The sequence below is a fragment of the Heterodontus francisci genome, chromosome 22, assembly GCF_036365525.1.
Source record: "Heterodontus francisci isolate sHetFra1 chromosome 22, sHetFra1.hap1, whole genome shotgun sequence".
Taxonomy (NCBI): Eukaryota; Metazoa; Chordata; class Chondrichthyes; order Heterodontiformes; family Heterodontidae; genus Heterodontus; species Heterodontus francisci.
In genome coordinates, this window is record NC_090392.1 from 39,463,230 (window position 1) to 39,482,116 (window position 18,887).

The window sequence follows — 18,887 nt, forward strand, 5'->3', positions numbered from 1 at the left end:
ATATCAGAACTGGCCGGAGCCAGTGCTCCCCCTTTCGCTACTGGAATGGATATGTGCAGTCAGGATGGTGAACGTCTCTGGTTTTAAGATCTATCGTGCTCGACAGGTATTTTAAATGAACGGCGGGACTGAGTGAGATTGTGTGTGCGTGTCTGAACCGTGTTGTGGGACTGTGTAAGTTTGTGTATGTCTCTGAACCGTGCTGTGGGACCGTGTGAGTTTGTGTGTGGCTTTGCAGCGTGTTGTGGGACGCTGTGAGTTTAATGTGTATCTGAACGGTGTTCTAGGACTGTGTGAGTTTGTCTGCGGGTTTCTGAACCGTTTTGTCGGACTGTGTGAGTTTGTGTGCATGTTTCTGAACCGTGTTGTGGCATTGTGTGAGTTTATGTGTACTTTCTGCTTATTTATTGCTCTCTTACTTTGCTTTGACACATAGAAAAATGTATACACAACACAGATACACACAAATACATTGAGAAGTAAGACACGCACACACACACACACATTTATTCAGAATGAGCACACTGATACACCCATAATACTCAAGTGCACAATATTTATATATTTAGAACCTGATATATATTATCAAAATAAAAGGAGATTTACAACTGACACACTCACAATGCATCGCCCTCATAACATCAAGACTCTCAGTTTCGATAGAACCATCACAGCCACAGCCACAGACACACACACACGCTTTATATTGCCATATGGTCCAGTTTGAAGTTTTAAGAAAAGTCTGGACAACAAAAATTGAAAGAGTTTTCACAAGTTGCCCGTCCTGTTGAGTATTTGCAGCGATTTCCCACTCTCACAGCAGTGATTCTGAGTCACGATGTGTGGAATTGGATTTGAAAACTGAAGAAAATTCAGCGCTTGGTGCTCAGCGGTCACGAGCAATTCCACACCTGCTTTGATCAGCTGTCAGCAGTGGACTGGAACAATGTCAGCCAGGGACTTTTAGTGTACATCAATAAAAGTGAACTTATTTGATGCAGGTAAAATATCATTAAAATGGTCCACCGCATTCAACTTGTTTTCCCTAATCCCAGCGGTGGAACAGTCCCAGATTGTGCAGCCATTGATTGAATTTGCATTGCTTTTTTCGAAGCCCGACCGTCCTTAATATATGGGTTCGACGTCTGTGCATGGTTTTTGCTCATTTCATTGAAAATTGCTTATCATGAATGCATGGAAACAGTCAGGTAATGGATCAAAGCAGCGTTGTTAAATAATCAGGAAAAGAAGACACCAATGCAAACACAGAGAGTTGAACAAGCACGTCCAGGGGCGCTAAGTAAAACACTGAATAATGGCCGACGTCCCTGGGTGGGCTTGAACCACCAACCTTTTAATTAACAGCCGAACGCGCTAGCCAATTGCGCCACAGAGACGACCACAGCAAAATCACGCAAGACACTGCAAACCAGTGTTTCAATGAATTCGAGTCTCAGGTCGTGTGAGCTGGAGAATCCTCCAGTCATCAGCTTTTCCAGATTGACGCTGCGGGATGGTATCTGTTTATCTCTGCCATCTGGTGGTACAAATAAAAATTTCTCCCCAGCACTTTTTCCGTCAGTCGGAGAACCATTTCACAAGGGGACAATGTCAAAACGGTTGCGGCAATTCAACAATTGTACGAAGCACAAAACAGAGCTCATTTAACAATGTCACACTGTTCTGCTGCGGAAATCTTTCCCCTGACAGACAAACTCTCCAGGCCACAGTTCCACCCTATCCCACACCTTGCCCCTTCGCCTTTCCCTCTGCCTCTGCACTCGCTTTATACCTGTTCAATCTCTAACCTTTATCCAGTTGTGAAGAAAGGCTACCCACCAGAAAGTCTAACACTGTTTGTCTTTCCAGATGTGCTGCCTGAGTTGCTGCGCATTTCCTGCATTTTCTCTTTTCATTTCAGATTTCCAGCATCCACCATTCGTTTGCTTTTGCACTCACAATGTTGACGGTTCGTCTCCAGGTAGCTACCGTTAGACCCGGTTTCCCAGGCAAAGAGGCTTTTATTGAGGATACTGCCACATGGCAAAAGGCCAATCTGCCCCCATGCCCTTTTAACCGACAGACTAAGCTTGGAATCTCCCACACCTGAGGGGCAGGTTCTGACACACAGTAAACTGCGACCTGGTCGGTGACTCAATCTGGGCTGGGTGGAGCATGACCTGATTGACAAGCCTCGTGCTATATCAGAACTGGCCGGAGCCAGTGCTCCCCCTTTCGCTACTGGAATGGATATGTGCAGTCAGGATGGTGAACGTCTCTGGTTTTAAGATCTATCGTGCTCGACAGGTATTTTAAATGAACGGCGGGACTGAGTGAGATTGTGTGTGCGTGTCTGAACCGTGTTGTGGGACTGTGTAAGTTTGTGTATGTCTCTGAACCGTGCTGTGGGACCGTGTGAGTTTGTGTGTGGCTTTGCAGCGTGTTGTGGGACGCTGTGAGTTTAATGTGTCTCTGAACGGTGTTCTAGGACTGTGTGAGTTTGTCTGCGGGTTTCTGAACCGTTTTGTCGGACTGTGTGAGTTTGTGTGCATGTTTCTGAACCGTGTTGTGGCATTGTGTGAGTTTATGTGTACTTTCTGCTTATTTATTGCTCTCTTCCTTTGCTTTGACACATAGAAAAATGTATACACAACACAGATACACACAAATACATTGAGAAGTAACACACGCACACACACACACACATTTATTCAGAATGAGCACACTGATACACCCATAATACTCAAGTGCACAATATTTATAGATTTAGAACCTGATATATATTATCAAAATAAAAGGAGATTTACAACTGACACACTCACAATGCATCGCCCTCATAACATCAAGACTCACAGTTTCGATAGAACCATCACAGCCACAGCCACAGACACACACACACGCTTTATATTGCCATATGGTCCAGTTTGAAGTTTTAAGAAAAGTCTGTACAACAAAAATTGAAAGAGTTTTCACAAGTTGCCCGTCCTGTTGAGTATTTGCAGCGATCTCCCACTCTCACAGCAGTGATTCTGAGTCACGATGTGTGGAATTGGATTTGAAAACTGAAGAAAATTCAGCGCTTGGTGCTCAGCTGTCACGAGCAATTCCACACCTGCTTTGATCAGCTGTCAGCAGTGGACTGGAACAATGTCAGCCAGGGACTTTTAGTGTACATCAATAAAAGTGAACTTATTTGATGCAGGTAAAATATCATTAAAATGGTCCCCCGCATTCAACTTGTTTTCCCTAATCCCAGCGGTGGAACAGTCCCAGATTGTGCAGCCATTGAATGAATTTGCATTGCTTTTTTCGAAGCCCGACCGACCTTAATATATTTAGCATGGGTTCGACGTCTGTGCATGGTTTTTGCTCATTTCATTGAAAATTGCTTATCATGAATGCATGGAAACAGTCAGGTAATGGATCAGAGCAGCGTTGTTAAATAATCAGGAAAAGAAGACACCAATGCAAACACAGAGAGTGGAACAAGCACGTCCAGGGGCGCTAAGTAAAACGCTCAATAATAGCCGACGTCCCTGGGTGGGCTTGAACCACCAACCTTTTGGTTAACAGCCGAACGCGCTAGCCAATTGCGCCACAGAGATGACCACAGCAAAATCACCCAAGACACTGCAAAGCAGTGTTTCAATGAATTCGAGTCTCAGGTCGTGTGAGCTGGAGAATCCTGCCAGTCATCAGCTTTTCCAGATCGACGCTGCGGGATGGTATCTGTTTATCTCTGCCATCTGGTGGTACAAATCAAAATTTCTCCCCAGCACTTTTTCCGTCAGTCGGAGAACCATTTCACAAGGGGACAATGTCAAAACGGTTGCGGCAATTCAACAATTGTACGAAGCACAAAACAGAGCTCATTTAACAATGTCACACTGTTCTGCTGCGGAAATCTTTCCCCTGACAGACAAACTCTCCAGGCCACAGTTCCACCCTATCCCACACCTTGCCCCTTCGCCTTTCCCTCTGCCTCTGCACTCGCTTTATACCTGTTCAATCTCTAACCTTTATCCAGTTGTGAAGAAAGGCTACCCACCAGAAAGTCGAACACTGTTTGTCTTTCCAGATGTGCTGCCTGAGTTGCTGCGCATTTCCTGCATTTTCTCTTTTCATTTCAGATTTCCAGCATCCACCATTCGTTTGCTTTTGCACTCACAATGTTGACGGTTCGTCTCCAGGTAGCTACCGTTAGACCCGGTTTCCCAGGCAAAGAGGCTTTTATTGAGGATACTGCCACATGGCAAAAGGCCAATCTGCCCCCATGCCCTTTTAACCGACAGACTAAGCTTGGAATCTCCCACACCTGAGGGGCAGGTTCTGACACACAGTAAACTGCGACCTGGTAGGTGACTCAATCTGGGCTGGGTGGAGCATGACTTGATTGACAAGCCTCGTGCTATATCAGAACTGGCCGGAGCCAGTGCTCCCCCTTTCGCTACTGGAATGGATATGTGCAGTCGGGATGGTGAACGTCTCTGGTTTTAAGATCTATCGTGCTCGACAGGTATTTTAAATGAACAGCGGGACTGAGTGAGATTTTGTGTGCGTGTCTGAACCGTGTTGTGGGACTGTGTAAGTTTGTGTATGTCTCTGAACCGTGCTGTGGGACCGTGTGAGTTTGTGTGTGGCTTTGCAGCGTGTTGTGGGACGCTGTGAGTTTAATGTGTCTCTGAACGGTGTTCTAGGACTGTGTGAGTTTGTCTGCGGGTTTCTGAACCGTTTTGTCGGACTGTGTGAGTTTGTGTGCGTGTTTCTGAACCGTGTTGTGGCATTGTGTGAGTTTATGTGTACTTTCTGCTTATTTATTGCTCTCTTACTTTGCTTTGACACATAGAAAAATGTATACACAACACAGATACACACAAATACATTGAGAAGTAACACACGCACACACACACACACATTTATTCAGAATGAGCACACTGATACACCCATAATACTCAAGTGCACAATATTTATATATTTAGAACCTGATATATATTATCAAAATAAAAGGAGATTTACAACTGACACACTCACAATGCATCGCCCTCATAACATCAAGACTCACAGTTTCGATAGAACCATCACAGCCACAGCCACAGACACACACACACGCTTTATATTGCCATATGGTCCAGTTTGAAGTTTTAAGAAAAGTCTGTACAACAAAAATTGAAAGAGTTTTCACAAGTTGCCCGTCCTGTTGAGTATTTGCAGCGATCTCCCACTCTCACAGCAGTGATTCTGAGTCACGATGTGTGGAATTGGATTTGAAAACTGAAGAAAATTCAGCGCTTGGTGCTCAGCTGTCACGAGCAATTCCACACCTGCTTTGATCAGCTGTCAGCAGTGGACTGGAACAATGTCAGCCAGGGACTTTTAGTGTACATCAATAAAAGTGAACTTATTTGATGCAGGTAAAATATCATTAAAATGGTCCCCCGCATTCAACTTGTTTTCCCTAATCCCAGCGGTGGAACAGTCCCAGATTGTGCAGCCATTGAATGAATTTGCATTGCTTTTTTCGAAGCCCGACCGACCTTAATATATTTAGCATGGGTTCGACGTCTGTGCATGGTTTTTGCTCATTTCATTGAAAATTGCTTATCATGAATGCATGGAAACAGTCAGGTAATGGATCAGAGCAGCGTTGTTAAATAATCAGGAAAAGAAGACACCAATGCAAACACAGAGAGTGGAACAAGCACGTCCAGGGGCGCTAAGTAAAACGCTCAATAATAGCCGACGTCCCTGGGTGGGCTTGAACCACCAACCTTTTGATTAACAGCCGAACGCGCTAGCCAATTGCGCCACAGAGATGACCACAGCAAAATCACCCAAGACACTGCAAAGCAGTGTTTCAATGAATTCGAGTCTCAGGTCGTGTGAGCTGGAGAATCCTGCCAGTCATCAGCTTTTCCAGATCGACGCTGCGGGATGGTATCTGTTTATCTCTGCCATCTGGTGGTACAAATCAAAATTTCTCCCCAGCACTTTTTCCGTCAGTCGGAGAACCATTTCACAAGGGGACAATGTCAAAACGGTTGCGGCAATTCAACAATTGTACGAAGCACAAAACAGAGCTCATTTAACAATGTCACACTGTTCTGCTGCGGAAATCTTTCCCCTGACAGACAAACTCTCCAGGCCACAGTTCCACCCTATCCCACACCTTGCCCCTTCGCCTTTCCCTCTGCCTCTGCACTCGCTTTATACCTGTTCAATCTCTAACCTTTATCCAGTTGTGAAGAAAGGCTACCCACCAGAAAGTCGAACACTGTTTGTCTTTCCAGATGTGCTGCCTGAGTTGCTGCGCATTTCCTGCATTTTCTCTTTTCATTTCAGATTTCCAGCATCCACCATTCGTTTGCTTTTGCACTCACAATGTTGACGGTTCGTCTCCAGGTAGCTACCGTTAGACCCGGTTTCCCAGGCAAAGAGGCTTTTATTGAGGATACTGCCACATGGCAAAAGGCCAATCTGCCCCCATGCCCTTTTAACCGACAGACTAAGCTTGGAATCTCCCACACCTGAGGGGCAGGTTCTGACACACAGTAAACTGCGACCTGGTAGGTGACTCAATCTGGGCTGGGTGGAGCATGACTTGATTGACAAGCCTCGTGCTATATCAGAACTGGCCGGAGCCAGTGCTCCCCCTTTCGCTACTGGAATGGATATGTGCAGTCGGGATGGTGAACGTCTCTGGTTTTAAGATCTATCGTGCTCGACAGGTATTTTAAATGAACAGCGGGACTGAGTGAGATTTTGTGTGCGTGTCTGAACCGTGTTGTGGGACTGTGTAAGTTTGTGTATGTCTCTGAACCGTGCTGTGGGACCGTGTGAGTTTGTGTGTGGCTTTGCAGCGTGTTGTGGGACGCTGTGAGTTTAATGTGTCTCTGAACGGTGTTCTAGGACTGTGTGAGTTTGTCTGCGGGTTTCTGAACCGTTTTGTCGGACTGTGTGAGTTTGTGTGCGTGTTTCTGAACCGTGTTGTGGCATTGTGTGAGTTTATGTGTACTTTCTGCTTATTTATTGCTCTCTTACTTTGCTTTGACACATAGAAAAATGTATACACAACACAGATACACACAAATACATTGAGAAGTAACACACGCACACACACACACACATTTATTCAGAATGAGCACACTGATACACCCATAATACTCAAGTGCACAATATTTATATATTTAGAACCTGATATATATTATCAAAATAAAAGGAGATTTACAACTGACACACTCACAATGCATCGCCCTCATCACATCAAGACTCACAGTTTCGATAGAACCATGACAGCCACAGGCACAGACACACACACACGCTTTATATTGCCATATGGTCCAGTTTGAAGTTTTAAGAAAAGTCTGTACAACAAAAATTGAAAGAGTTTTCACAAGTTGCCCGTCCTGTTGAGTATTTGCAGCGATATCCCACCCTCACAGCAGTGATTCTGAGTCACGATGTGTGGAATTGGATTTGAAAACTGAAGAAAATTCAGCGCTTGGTGCTCAGCTGTCACGAGCAATTCCACACCTGCTTTGATCAGCTGTTAGCAGTGGACTGGAACAATGTCAGCCAGGGACTTTTAGTGTACATCAATAAAAGTGAACTTATTTGATGCAGGTAAAATATCATTAAAATGGTCCACCGCATTCAATTTGTTTTCCCTAATCCCAGCGGTGAAACAGTCCCAGATTGTGCAGCCATTGAATGAATTTGCATTGCTTTTTTCGAAGCCCGACCGACCTCAATATATTTAGCATGGGTCCGACGTCTGTGCATGGTTTTTGCTCATTTCATTGAAAATTGCTTATCATGAATGCATGGAAACAGTCAGGTAATGGATCAGAGCAGCGTTGTTAAATAATCAGGAAAAGACGACACCAATGCAAACACAGAGAGCAGAACAAGCACGTCCAGGGGCGCTAAGTGAAACGCTCAATAAGTACCGACGTCCCTGGGTGGGCTTGAACCACCAACTTTTCGGTTAATAGCCGAACGCGCTAGCCCATTGCGCCACAGAGACGACCACAGCAAAATCATCCAAGACACTGCAAACCAGTGTTTCAATGAATTCGAGTCTCAGGTCGTGTGAGCTGGAGAATCCTGCCAGTCATCAGCTTTTCCAGATCGACGCTGCGGGATGGTATCTGTTTATCTCTGCCATCTGGTGGTACAAATCAAAATTTCTCCCCAGCACATTTTCCGTCAGTCGGAGAACCATTTCACAAGGGGACAATGTCAAAACGGTTGCGGCAATTCAACAATTGTACGAAGCACAAAACAGAGCTCATTTAACAATGTCACACTGTTCTGCTGCGGAAATCTTTCCCCTGACAGACAAACTCTCCAGGCCACAGTTCCACCCTATCCCACACCTTGCCCCTTCGCCTTTCCCTCTGCCTCTGCACTCGCTTTATACCTGTTCAATCTCTTAACTTTATCCAGTTGTGAAGAAAGGCTACCCACCAGAAAGTCTAACACTGTTTGTCTTTCCAGATGTGCTGCCTGAGTTGCTGCGCATTTCCTGCATTTTCTCTTTTCATTTCAGATTTCCAGCATCCACCATTCGTTTGCTTTTGCACTCACAATGTTGACGGTTCGTCTCCAGGTAGCTACCGTTAGACCCGGTTTCCCAGGCAAAGAGGCTTTTATTGAGGATACTGACACATGGCAAAAGGCCAATCTGCCCCCATGCCCTTTTAACCGACAGACTAAGCTTGGAATCTCCCACACCTGAGGGGCAGGTTCTGATACACAGTAAACTGCGACCTGGTAGGTGACTCAATCTTGGCTGGGTGGAGCATGACTTGATTGACAAGCCTCGTGCTATATCAGAACTGGCCGGAAACAGTGCTCCCCCATTCGCTCCTGGAATGGATATGTGCAGTCAGGATCGTGAACGTCTCTGGTTTTAAGATCTATCGTGCTCGACAGGTAATTTAAATGAACGGCGGGACTGAGTGAGATTGTGTGTGCGTGTCTGAACCGTTTTGTGGGACTGTGTAAGTTTGTGTATGTCTCTGAACCGTGCTGTGGGACCGTGTGAGTTTGTGTGTGGCTTTGCAGCGTGTTGTGGGACGCTGTGAGTTTAATGTGTCTCTGAACGGTGTTCTAGGACTGTGTGAGTTTGTCTGCGGGTTTCTGAACCGTTTTGTCGGACTGTGTGAGTTTGTGTGCGTGTTTCTGAACCGTGTTGTGGCATTGTGTGAGTTTATGTGTACTTTCTGCTTATTTATTGCTCTCTTACTTTGCTTTGACACATTGAAAAATGTATACACAACACAGATACACACAAATACATTGAGAAGTCACACACGCGCACACACACACACATTTATTCAGAATGAGCACACTGATACACCCATAATACTCAAGTGCACAATATTTATATATTTAGAACCTGATATATATTATCAAAATAAAAGGAGATTTACAACTGACACACTCACAATACATCGCCCTCATAACATCAAGACTCACAGTTTCGATAGAACCATGACAGCCACAGACACAGACACACACACACGCTTTATATTGCCATATGGTCCAGTTTGAAGTTTTGAGAAAAGTCTGTACAACAAAAATTGACAGAGTTTTCTCAAGTTGCCCGTCCTGTTGAGTATTTGCAGCGATTTCCCACTCTCACAGCAGTGATTCTGATTCACGATGTGTGGAATTGGATTTGAAAACTGAAGAAAATTCAGCGCTTGGTGCTCAGCTGTCACGAGCAATTCCACACCTGCTTTGATCAGCTGTTAGCAGTGGACTGGAGCAATGTCAGCCAGGGACTTTTAGTGTACATCAATAAAAGTGAACTTATTTGATGCAGGTAAAATATCATTAAAATGGTCCCCCGCATTCAACTTGTTTTCCCTAATCCCAGCGGTGGAACAGTCCCAGATTGTGCAGCCATTGAATGAATTTGCATTGCTTTTTTCGAAGCCCGACCGACCTTAATATATTTCGCATGGGTTCGACGTCTGTGCATGGTTTTTGCTCATTTCATTGAAAATTGCTTATCATGAATGCATGGAAACAGTCAGGTAATGGATCAGAGAAGCGTTGTTAAATAATCAGGAAAAGAAGACACCAATGCAAACACAGAGAGGAGAACAAGCACGTTCAGGGGCGCTAAGTGAGACGCTCAATACGGGCCGACGTCCCTGGATGGGTTTGAACCACAAACTTTTCGGCTAACAGCCGAACGCGCGAGCCAATTGCGCCACAGAGACAACCACAGCAAAATCACGCAATACACTGCAAACCAGTGTTTCAATGAATTCGAGTCTCAGGTCGTGTGAGCTGGAGAATCCTGCCAGTCATCAGCTTTTCCAGATCGACGCTGCGGGATGGTATCTGTTTATCTCTGCCATCTGGTGGTACAAATCAAAATTTCTCCCCAGCACTTTTTCCGTCAGTCGGAGAACCATTTCACAAGGGGACAATGTCAAAACGGTTGCGGCAATTCAACAATTGTACGAAGCACAAAACAGAGCTCATTTAACAATGTCACACTGATCTGCTGCGGAAATCTTTCCCCTGACAGACAAACTCTCCAGGCCACAGTTCCACCCTATCCCAGACCTTGCCCCTTCGCCTTTCCCTCTGCCTCTGCACTCGCTTTCTGCCTGTTCAATCTCTAACCTTTATCCAGTTGTGAAGAAAGGCTACCCACCAGAAAGTCTAACACTGTTTGTCTTTCCAGATGTGCTGCCTGAGTTGCTGCGCATTTCCTGCATTTTCTCTTTTCATTTCAGATTTCCAGCATCCACCATTCGTTTGCTTTTGCACTCACAATGTTGACGGTTCGTCTCCAGGTAGCTACCGTTAGACCCGGTTTCCCAGGCAAAGAGGCTTTTATTGAGGATACTGCCACATGGCAAAAGGCCAATCTGCCCCCATGCCCTTTTAACCGACAGACTAAGCTTGGAATCTCCCACACCTGAGGGGCAGGTTCTGACACACAGTAAACTGCGACCTGGTCGGTGACTCAATCTGGGCTGGGTGGAGCATGACTTGATTGACAAGCCTCGTGCTATATCAGAACTGGCCGGAGCCAGTGCTCCCCCTTTCGCTACTGGAATGGATATGTGCAGTCAGGATGGTGAACGTCTCTGGTTTTAAGATCTATCGTGCTCGACAGGTATTTTAAATGAACGGCGGGACTGAGTGAGATTGTGTGTGCGTGTCTGAACCGTGTTGTGGGGCTGTGTAAGTTTGTGTCTGTCTCTGAACCGTGCTGTGGGACCGTGTGAGTTTGTGTGTGGCTTTGCAGCGTGTTGTGGGACGCTGTGAGTTTAATGTGTCTCTGAACGGTGTTCTAGGACTGTGTGAGTTTGTCTGCGGGTTTCTGAACCGTTTTGTCGGACTGTGTGAGTTTGTGTGCGTGTTTCTGAACCGTGTTGTGGCATTGTGTGAGTTTATGTGTACTTTCTGCTTATTTATTGCTCTCTTACTTTGCTTTGACACATAGAAAAATGTATACACAACACAGATACACACAAATACATTGAGAAGTAACACGCGCACACACATTTATTCAGAATGAGCACACTGATACACCCATAATACTCAAGTGCACAATATTTATATATTTAGAACCTGATATATATTATCAAAATAAAAGGAGATTTACAACTGACACACTCACAATGCATCGCCCTCATAACATCAAGACTCACAGTTTCGATAGAACCATGACAGCCACAGCCACAGACACACACACACGCTTTATATTGCCATATGGTCCAGTTTGAAGTTTTAAGAAAAGTCTGTACAACAAAAATTGAAAGAGTTTTCACAAGTTGCCCGTCCTGTTGAGTATTTGCAGCGATTTCCCACTCTCAGAGCAGTGATTCTGAGTCACGATGTGTGGAATTGGATTTGAAAACTGAAGAAAATTCAGCGCTTGGTGCTCAGCTGTCACGAGCAATTCCACACCTGCTTTGATCAGCTGTTAGCAGTGGACTGGAACAATGTCAGCCAGGGACTTTTAGTGTACAGCAATAAAAGTGAACTTATTTGATGCAGGTAAAATATCATTAAAATGGTCCACCGCATTCAACTTGTTTTCCCTAATCCCAGCGGTGGAACAGTCCCAGATTGTGCAGCCATTGAATGAATTTGCATTGCTTTTTTCGAAGCCCGACCGACCTTAATATATTTAGCATGGGTTCGACGTCTGTGCATGGTTTTTGCTCATTTCATTGAAAATTGCTTATCATGAATGCATGGAAACAGTCAGGTAATGGATCAGAGCAGCGTTGTTAAATAATCAGGAAAAGAAGACACCAATGCAAACACAGAGAGTAGAACAAGCACGTCCAGGGGCGCTAAGTGAAACGCTCAGTAAGGGCCGACGTTCCTGGGTGGGTTTGAACAACCAGCCTTTCGGTTAACAGCCGAACGCGCTAGCCAATTGCGCCACAGAGATGACCACAGCAAAATCACGCAAGACACTGCAAACCAGTGTTTCAATGAATTCGAGTCTCAGGTCGTGTGAGCTGGAGAATCCTGCCAGTCATCAGCTTTTCCAGATCGACGCTGCGGGATGGTATCTGTTTATCTCTGCCATCTGGTGGTACAAATCAAAATTTCTCCCCAGCACTTTTTCCGTCAGTCGGAGTACCATTTCACAAGGGGACAATGTCAAAACGGTTGCGGCAATTCAACAATTGTACGAAGCACAAAACAGAGCTCATTTAACAATGTCACACTGTTCTGCTGCGGAAATCTTTCCCCTGACAGACAAAGTCTCCAGGCCACAGTTCCACCCTCTCCCACACCTTGCCCCTTCTCCTTTCCCTCTGCCTCTGCACTCGCTTTATACCTGTTCAATCTCTAACCTTTATCCAGTTGTGAAGAAAGGCTACCCACCAGAAAGTCTAACACTGTTTGTCTTTCCAGATGTGCTGCCTGAGTTGCTGCGCATTTCCTGCATTTTCTCTTTTCATTTCAGATTTCCAGCATCCACCATTCGTTTGCTTTTGCACTCACAATGTTGACGGTTCGTCTCCAGGTAGCTACCGTTAGACCCGGTTTCCCAGGCAAAGAGGCTTTTATTGAGGATACTGCCACATGGCAAAAGGCCAATCTGCCCCATGCCCTTTTAACCGACAGACTAAGCTTGGAATCTCCCACACCTGAGGGGCAGGTTCTGACACACAGTAAACTGCGACCTGGTAGGTGACTCAATCTGGGCTGGTTGGAGCATGACTTGATTGACAAGCCTCGTGCGATATCAGAACTGGCCGGAGCCAGTGCTCCCCCTTTCGCTACTGGAATGGATATGTGCAGTCAGGATGGTGAACGTCTCTGGTTTTAAGATCTATCGTGCTCGACAGGTATTTTAAATGAACGGCGGGACTGAGTGAGATTGTGTGTGCGTGTCTGAACCGTGTTGTGGGGCTGTGTAAATTTGTGTATGTCTCTGAACCGTGCTGTGGGACCGTGTGAGTTTGTGTGTGGCTTTGCAGCGTGTTGTGGGACGCTGTGAGTTTAATGTGTCTCTCAACGGTGTTCTCGGACTGTGTGAGTTTGTCTGCGGGTTTCTGAACCGTTTTGTCGGACTGTGTGAGTTTGTGTGCGTGTTTCTGAACCGTGTTGTGGCATTGTGTGAGTTTATGTGTACTTTCTGCTTATTTATTGCTCTCTTACTTTGCTTTGACACATAGAAAAATGTATACACAACACAGATACACACAAATACATTGAGAAGTAACACACGCACACACACACACACATATATTCAGAATGAGCACACTGATACACCCATAATACTCAAGTGCACAATATTTATATAGTTAGAACCTGATATATATTATCAAAATAAAAGGAGATTTACAACTGACACACTCACAATGCATCGCCCTCAGAACATCAAGACTCACAGTTTCGATAGAACCATGACAGCCACAGCCACAGACACACACACACGCTTTATATTGCCATATGGTCCAGTTTGAAGTTTTAAGAAAAGTCTGTACAACAAAAATTGAAAGAGTTTTCACAAGTTGCCCGTCCTGTTGAGTATTTGCAGCGATTTCCCACTCTCAGAGCAGGGATTCTGAGTCACGATGTGTGGAATTGGATTAGAAAACTGAAGAAAATTCAGTGCTTGGTGCTCAGCTGTCAGGAGTAATTCCACACCTGCTTTGATCAGCTGTTAGCAGTGGACTGCAACAATGTCAGCCAGGGACTTTTAGTGTACTTCAATAAAAGTGAACTTTTTTGATGCAGGTAAAATATCATTAAAATGGTCCACCGCATTCAACTTGTTTTCCCTAATCCCAGCGGTGGAACAGTCCCAGATTGTGCAGCCATTGAATGAATTTGCATTGCTTTTTTCGAAGCCCGACCGACCTTAATATATTTAGCATGGGTTCGACGTCTGTGCATGGTTTTTGCTCATTTCATTGAAAATTGCTTATCATGAATGCATGGAAATAGTCAGGTAATGGATCAGAGCAGCGTTGTTAAATAATCAGGAAAAGAAGACACCAATGCAAACACAGAGAGTAGAACAAGCACGTCCAGAGGCGCTAAGTGAAACGCTCAATCAGGGCCGACGTTTCTGGGTGGTCTTGAACCACCAACTTTTCGATTAACAGCCGAACGCGCTAGCCAATTGCGCCACAGAGACGACCACCGCACAATTATGCAAGACACTGCAAACCAGTGTTTCAATGAATTCGAGTCTCAGGTCGTGTGAGCTGGAGAATCCTGCCAGTCATCAGCTTTTCCAGATCGACGCTGCGGGATGGTATCTGTTTATCTCTGCCATCTGGTGGTACAAATCAAAATTTCTCCCCAGCACTTTTTCCGTCAGTCGGAGAACCATTTCACAAGGGGACAATGTCAAAACGGTTGCGGCAATTCAACAATTGTACGAAGCACAAAACAGAGCTCATTTAACAATGTCACACTGTTCTGCTGCGGAAATCTTTCCCCTGACAGACAAAGTCTCCAGGCCACAGTTCCACCCTAAACCACACCTTGCCCCTTCGCCTTTCCCTCTGCCTCTGCACTCGCTTTATACCTGTTCAATCTCTAACCTTTATCCAGTTGTGAAGAAAGGCTACCCACCAGAAAGTCGAACACTGTTTGTCTTTCCAGATGTGCTGCCTGAGTTGCTGCGCATTTCCTGCATTTTCTCTTTCCATTTCAGATTTCCAGCATCCACCATTCGTTTGCTTTTGCACTCACAATGTTGACGGTTCGTCTCCAGGTAGCTACCGTTAGACCCGGTTTCCCAGGCAAAGAGGCTTTTATTGAGGATACTGCCACATGGCAAAAGGCCAATCTGCCCCCATGCCCATTTAACCGACAGACGAAGCTTGAAATCTCCCACACCTGAGGGGCAGGTTCTGACACACAGTAAACTGCGACCTGGTAGGTGACTCAATCTGGGCTGGGTGGAGCATGACTTGATTGACAAGCCTCGTGCTATATCAGAACTGGCCGGAGCCAGTGCTCCCCCTTTCGCTACTGGAATGGATATGTGCAGTCAGGATGGTGAACGTCTCTGGTTTTAAGATCTATCGTGCTCGACAGGTATTTTAAATGAACGGCGGGACTGAGTGAGATTGTGTGTGCGTGTCTGAACCGTGTTGTGGGACTGTGTAAGTTTGTGTATGTCTCTGAACCGTGCTGTGGGACCGTGTGAGTTTGTGTGTGGCTTTGCAGCGTGTTGTGGGACGCTGTGAGTTTAATGTGTCTCTGAACGGTGTTCTAGGACTGTGTGAGTTTGTCTGCGGGTTTCTGAACCGTTTTGTCGGACTGTGTGAGTTTGTGTGCGTGTTTCTGAACCGTGTTGTGGCATTGTGTGAGTTTATGTGTACTTTCTGCTTATTTATTGCTCTCTTACTTTGCTTTGACACATAGAAAAATGTATACACAACACAGATACACACAAATACATTGAGAAGTAACACACGCACACACACACACACATTTATTCAGAATGAGCACACTGATACACCCATAATACTCAAGTGCACAATATTTATATATTTAGAACCTGATATATATTATCAAAATAAAAGGAGATTTACAACTGACACACTCACAATGCATCGCCCTCATAACATCAAGACTCACAGTTTCGATAGAACCATGACAGTCACAGCCACAGACACACACACACGCTTTATATTGCCATATGGTCCAGTTTGAAGTTTTAAGAAAAGTCTGTACAACAAAAATTGAAAGAGTTTTCACAAGTTGCCCGTCCTGTTGAGTATTTGCAGCGATTTCCCACTCTCACAGCAGTGATTCTGAGTCACGATGTGTGGAATTGGATTTGAAAACTGAAGAAAATTCAGCGCTTGGTGCTCAGCTGTCAGGAGTAATTCCACACCTGCTTTGATCAGCTGTTAGCAGTGGACTGCAACAATGTCAGCCAGGGACTTTTAGTGTACATCAATAAAAGTGAACTTATTTGATGCAGGTAAAATATCATTAAAATGGTCCACCGCATTCAACTTGTTTTCCCTAATCCCAGCGGTGGAACAGTCCCAGATTGTGCAGCCATTGAATGAATTTGCATTGCTTTTTTCGAAGCCCGACCGACTTTAATATATTTAGCATGGGTTCGACGTCTGTGCATGGTTTTTGCTCATTTCATTGACAATTGCTTATCATGAATGCATGGAAACAGTCAGGTAATGGATCAGAGCAGCGTTGTTAAATAATCAGGAAAAGAAGACACCAATGCAAACACAGAGAGTAGAACAAGCACGTCCAGGGGCGCGAAGTGAAACGCTCAATCAGGGTCGACGTCCCCGGGTGGGCTTGAACCACCAACCTTCCGGTTCACAGCTGAACGCGCTAGCCAATTGCGCCACAGAGACGACCACAGCAAAATCACCCAAGACACTGCAAACCAGTGTTTCAATGAATTCGAGTCTCAGGTCGTGTGAGCTGGAGAATCCTGCCAGTCATCAGCTTTTCCAGATCGACGCTGCGGGATGGTATCTGTTTATCTCTGCCATCTGGTGGTACAAATCAAAATTTCTCCCCAGCACTTTTTCCGTCAGTCGGAGAACCATTTCACAAGGGGACAATGTCAAAACGGTTGCGGCAATTCAACAATTGTACGAAGCACAAAACAGAGCTCATTTAACAATGTCACACTGTTCTGCTGCGGAAATCTTTCCCCTGACAGACAAACTCTCCAGGCCACAGTTCCACCCTATCCCACACCTTGCCCCTTCGCCTTTCCCTCTGCCTCTGCACTCGCTTTATAACTGTTCAATCTCTAACCTTTATCCAGTTGTGAAGAAAGGCTACGCACCAGAAAGTCTGACACTATTTGTCTTTCCAGATGTGCTGCCTGAGTTGCTGCGCATTTCCTGCATTTTCTCTTTTCATTTCAGGTTTCCAGCATCCACCATTCGTTTGCTTTTGCACTCACAATGTTGACGGTTCGTCTCCAGGTAGCTACCGTTAGACCCGGTTTCCCAGGCAAAGAGGCTTTTATTGAGGATACTGCCACATGGCAAAAGGCCAATCTGCCCCCATGCCCTTTTAACCGACAGACTAAGCTTGGAATCTCCCACACCTGAGGGGCAGGTTCTGACACACAGTAAACTGCGACCTGGTAGATGACTCAATCTGGGCTGGTTGGAGCATGACTTGATTGACAAGCCTCGTGCTATATCAGAACTGGCCGGAGCCAGTGCTCCCCCTTTCGCTACTGGAATGGATATGTGCAGTCAGGATGGTGAACGTCTCTGGTTTTAAGATCTATCGTGCTCGACAGGTATTTTAAATGAACGGCGGGACTGAGTGAGATTGTGTGTGCGTGTCTGAACCGTGTTGTGGGACTGTGTAAGTTTGTGTATGTCTCTGAACCGTGCTGTGGGACCGTGTGAGTTTGTGTGTGGCTTTGCAGCGTGTTGTGGGACGCTGTGAGTTTAATGTGTCTCTGAACGGTGTTCTAGGACTGTGTGAGTTTGTCTGCGGGTTTCTGAACCGTTTTGTCGGACTGTGTGAGTTTGTGTGCGTGTTTCTGAACCGTGTTGTGGCATTGTGTGAGTTTATGTGTACTTTCTGCTTATTTATTGCTCTCTTACTTTGCTTTGACACATAGAAAAATGTATACACAACACAGATGCACACAAATACATTGAGAAGTAACACACGCACACACACACACACATTTATTCAGAATGAGCACACTGATACACCCATAATACTCAAGTGCACAATATTTATATATTTAGAACCTGATATATATTATCAAAATAAAAGGAGATTTACAACTGACACACTCACAATGCATCGCCCTCAGAACATCAAGACTCACAGTTTCGATAGAACCATGACAGTCATAGCCACAGACACACACACACGCTTTATATTGCCATATGGTCCAGTTTGAAGTTTTAAGAAAAGTCTGTACAACAAAAATTGAAAGAGTTTTCACAAGTTGCCCGTCCATTTGAGTATTTGCAGCGATTTCCCACTCTCACAGCAGTGATTCTGAGTCACGATGTGTGGAATTGGATTTGAAAACTGAAGAAAATTCAGCGCTTGGTGCTCAGCTGTCACGAGCAATTCCACACCTGCTTTGATCAGCTGTTAGCAGTGGACTGTAACAATGTCAGCCAGGGACTTTTAGTATACATCAATAAAAGTGAACTTATTTGATGCAGGTAAAATATCATTAAAATGGTCCACCGCATTCAACTTGTTTTCCCTAATCCCAGCGGTGGAACAGTCCCAGATTGTGCAGCCATTGAATGAATTTGCATTGCTTTTTTCGAAGCCCGACCGACCTTAATATATTTAGCATGGGTTCGACGTCTGTGCATGGTTTTTTCTCTTTTCATTGAAAATTGCTTATCATGAATGCATGGAAACAGTCAGGTAATGGATCAGAGCAG

At 45.1% G+C, this 18,887-nt stretch overlaps 6 non-coding genes across 6 annotated transcripts; all 6 read right to left on the reverse strand.

Moving 5' to 3' along the window:
• Positions 1-1,323: 1,323 nt before the first annotated feature.
• On the reverse strand, positions 1,324-1,397 carry trnan-guu (transfer RNA asparagine (anticodon GUU)). Its single transcript has one exon. It is a non-coding gene; the product is annotated as a tRNA-Asn (tRNA).
• A 2,134-nt stretch (positions 1,398-3,531) lies between these two features.
• Positions 3,532-3,605, reverse strand: trnan-guu (transfer RNA asparagine (anticodon GUU)). Its single transcript has one exon. It is a non-coding gene; the product is annotated as a tRNA-Asn (tRNA).
• Positions 3,606-5,740: 2,135 nt separating this feature from the next.
• trnan-guu (transfer RNA asparagine (anticodon GUU)) lies at positions 5,741-5,814 on the reverse strand. Its single transcript has one exon. It is a non-coding gene; the product is annotated as a tRNA-Asn (tRNA).
• Positions 5,815-7,949: 2,135 nt separating this feature from the next.
• trnan-auu (transfer RNA asparagine (anticodon AUU)) lies at positions 7,950-8,023 on the reverse strand. Its single transcript has one exon. It is a non-coding gene; the product is annotated as a tRNA-Asn (tRNA).
• Positions 8,024-14,567: 6,544 nt separating this feature from the next.
• trnan-guu (transfer RNA asparagine (anticodon GUU)) lies at positions 14,568-14,641 on the reverse strand. Its single transcript has one exon. It is a non-coding gene; the product is annotated as a tRNA-Asn (tRNA).
• A 2,135-nt stretch (positions 14,642-16,776) lies between these two features.
• On the reverse strand, positions 16,777-16,850 carry trnah-gug (transfer RNA histidin (anticodon GUG)). Its single transcript has one exon. It is a non-coding gene; the product is annotated as a tRNA-His (tRNA).
• Between the last annotated feature and the right edge of the window lie 2,037 nt (positions 16,851-18,887).